The sequence below is a fragment of the Trachymyrmex septentrionalis genome, unplaced genomic scaffold (genome assembly GCF_001594115.1).
Source record: "Trachymyrmex septentrionalis isolate Tsep2-gDNA-1 unplaced genomic scaffold, Tsep1.0 scaffold129, whole genome shotgun sequence".
Lineage (NCBI taxonomy): Eukaryota > Metazoa > Arthropoda > Insecta > Hymenoptera > Formicidae > Trachymyrmex > Trachymyrmex septentrionalis.
In genome coordinates, this window is record NW_017304428.1 from 663,558 (window position 1) to 667,838 (window position 4,281).

The following is a 4,281-nucleotide window of genomic DNA, read 5'->3' on the forward strand; positions in this document are numbered from 1 at the left end:
TCAAGCATTATGATGTTTAATTTGTTCGTTTATTTTTATACTAGTCTATATAAAAATAGTTTCCTGTCTTTTTTTTTTTAATAAAATATGTGCCAAAACTGAAAATCGCTTTCTATTTTGCAATGAAAGCACTATTTCCGCAGCTATACTAATAACTTTTTAAAAAACTCAATTATTTTTAATCATCTCAAAACTATACACTTTGAGTGATATTTACGAATATCTTGGTAAGAATCATGCGTTACATGCTGACAACAACCATTAAGCTAATAGCACAAAAACAATGTTCAATGCGGATAATTTTCTACTAATTATTATTACATTGAAGAGATGGTCGATATTACGTTTGATAGATTACGAAGAGTTGCAACACCAAAATTAACAACTATTGTAAATACTACTGATCTTATATAGTTACATTCTGATAAAGTGTAATAGTATTTCTTGAACTGGAATAGAAATTGTCGCGTAAGAAGATATGTGTAAACCATCGATATGACATATGTAATATAACGTAAAAATATTAAACATTTGATCAAAATTTTATTTTTAGAAACTATTTTCTCAGGTAAGTGATGTTTCCCATATATTATAGATGAGAATCAATGGATTCTTATCTCGTAAATCTCTTTATATTCATAACTTATTGTCAAATATATCCTTAAAGAGATTATAAGGGCATAAAACACATTAATATTTACGCTTGAAACGAATTACATCTATATGAAAGTTGTGTTTATAACGTTCTGCTTTTATTAAGCAACACGTTTTTATAGATTATTTATAAAAATAAAATTAAATAAAATTAAAATTAAATTTTTTAATAGAAATATTTTAAATACTAAAAATGATTTGTGCAAAGTTTCATTGAGCTTCATCAATTAGTTTATAACAAATACTTTATTTATTTACTGAATAATGTTTGCATCTCAATGTAACTTTACATAAATGTTTTTGAATTAAAAAAATATTTATATTAAAAAATTGAGATTTTTGTCATTATTTTATAATACATTTTTATATATTTCCATTAGAGTACCTACAAATTTAAAAAATATTTTTTATTGAAATAATTTTATCCAGATGATCAACTGTTTAATTTTTTTGTATTACTTTTAATTAAATACAATTTAGAATCTGTAATTTTTCAAGTAATTCTTAACATATTGCATTTGCCTTACAATCTCCTTAAGTGAGTCAGATTGCAATATTTACTAGGAGTTTAAAAAAATATTAATATCTTGTAAAGTTGAGCGCACACATACAAATTAATGAAGTGAATTTGTTATATACCCAGCAAACACAAATATAAATACAATATAATGTGGAAATAACAAATAATGTAACAGATGTTACACTCTATGTTATTATTATATAACTTTATATATATAATATAATCGGGTTATGAAACTGTTACATTGTTTTGTTATTTATGTGTTATAATAAACGAACAGCAGTATAACGGCATTCATTGCATGTTATATAACAATTGTTTTATTGATATATTAATACTATATAATTTAAATTATGGTTCTAACATCGCGATCTATGTCCGCGACGTCACGAAACTCTGTGCCAGTCAAGCTGTTGAACGCGACAAAGCGCGACACGCGTGACAATTTGAATCATGAGAATTTACGGACAAATGAGTATTACTTGTGCTGTAGAAGAATATTACTAGTGAATTCAGTCGCTTGCATTACAAATTATATCAGTGCATATTAAAAGCTGTTAACAGTTTTTAGTTCATTAATTCCATAGAATTCTATGGAATTAATGAAATTAAATGTAATAATATGGTAATTGTTGAGTTTAGCCTCCACACCTTTGGTGTTGATTAAGTTTATTCGACGCGTTTTTGCATGAAATGAATGAATTTGGAAAATAATAAATATTGCTCTGCCCCATAATGGACTGAGATGTAACTGTGACGACTATTTAGATTAGGAAATCTGTCACATCGATGGCATAGAGATAGACATGAGAATATGTGAGACTATATAATAAGTATTATCTGCTTCAATATTACACAATTTCTTTGCTTTAAAAACACAATTTTCTACTTAAAAAATTCAAATTAAAAATTTTAAGCAGGATTTGTTACTAATTTTTTATTGTATAGAAAGGCAATAAATTGTACCCAGAATTTGTATTATCTGACATTGTCTGACAGCAAATTGCTGTCAGAAATGTGACAAAGTCTCTTAGACATGCTTTGCCAGCAGATTGGTAGCAGAAAATGAACGAAGTCCTGTATAACCTGATGACAGATTGAGAGCAGATTGAGAACAGAACCTGAAGCAAACTCTATTCGATTTCTGCCATCAATTTGCTGGCATAACTTGTCAGTAGGCTTTATCGAAATCCATAACCATATATCCTATGTCCATAAAGGACATAGATTATAGTTTTTGTAGTCAATCTGAGTTCGCTGCCAATTTGGCCCCAAATGTTTTGCTATCAGGAAGTATATATAAATTATTGTATTTTCTATATAATTTTTGTTTTTACAGCAGAAAATTTGTTTTGATTAGGTATGTGTCTGCTTTAAAAACAAATTTTCTATTGTAAAAACAAAAATTATATAAAAAATAATTTGTACTTTAAAGTAGAGAATTTATTTTTTAAGTAAAAAATTTATGTTTATAAAATAGAGAATTTGTGTTAACACTCAATGCCATCAATGTGACAGATTTCCTCATCTGTCAACTTCAACAATTATCTCGGTTCACGGAACAGCAAGACAGTTTTCTGCCAGATTCATTCATTTTATGCAAAAACGAGTTGCGCTAAATGAATCTAATTTCATCAACATTGGAAGGAAGCTAAACTCAACAATTACCATAAAAGTATAATAAACATATATAATATACATAGTGGTTATAATATAATACGAATATTACGATTAAATACTTCAAATACTCATCAGTAATGATGGTTATAAATATACATTTATAAATATACATATATTTATGTGCAAACTATGAAGTTTATAAATAAATGAATAAAAATAAATTATTACATATTGTTTTTTATATTCACGCAAAAACAATTTTCAGGAAATGTATTTTGCATATACTAATCCCAAGAAAAGGTCTCTGAATTAATTCTAAGTGAAAGTAAACTGTTCCGTTTGTTTTTGCTTTAGAATTAATTCTAAGATCTTTTCTGGGAATAGTATGCACAAAAAGCATTAAATTAAGTTAAGATAATATAGCAATACACAGTCATGTTCTGGTTTTATAACAATAATGCAGCAAATTATAAAATGTTATATGACTTTTATATAACATCTCAAGTTACATTTATATTATGTAACTGCAACGATTTGTGAATGGGAAATTAAACTAACGTGGACGTAAGATGTATATGCACACATTATTATATCTATTATTATATATTCCGTTATATGGAAGCAATATAATAGTTATATATTTGTGTTTGCTGCTCAGCATTTCATGCAAAAATGCGAATGAACTTAATCAACATCAAAGGTATGGAAGCTAAACTCAACAATTATCACTTTTACATTTAACTTCACTAATTCCATAGAACAGTTTTTAGTATGTACTAATATAGTTTGTAATGCACACGCGACTGAATTCACTAGTAATATTCTTCTATAGCACAAGTAATACTCATTTGTCCGTAAATTCTCATGATTCACATGAAGTACAAATTGTCATGCGTGTTGCATTTTGTCGCATTCGACAGTTCGACAGAGCTTCGCGATGTCGCGGATAGAGATCGCGACGTTAGAATCATAATTTAAATTATATAATATTGATATAATATCAACAAAACAATTGTTATACAACATGCAATGAATGCCGTTATATTGCTGTTATTGTAACATATAAGCAATGTAATAGCTTTATAACCCAGTTGTATTATATATATAAAGTAAAGTTATATAATTATAACATAAATAGAGTGTAACATTTGTTACATTATTTGTTATTTCCATGTTATATAGTATTTATATTTGGTGTTTGCTGGGTGGGTAAGATTCGAATATAAATCTGTGTATTTACAAATTAGGTGAATAAATTAAAGACTCATGTCGGATGTAACAAAAATGATATATAAATGAAACTTCTTTATAGTGAAACACATTCTGACGATGAAAGGTGTACGCCTAGTGATAATTTTTCTTAAAATATAGAAAATAAAGGTCCACAATGGTCAAAGTTAAACTGAATTTTATGTGAATTTTTGTATGTTATGTACATGTATGTATGTTGTATATATATATATATATATATATATATATATATACAA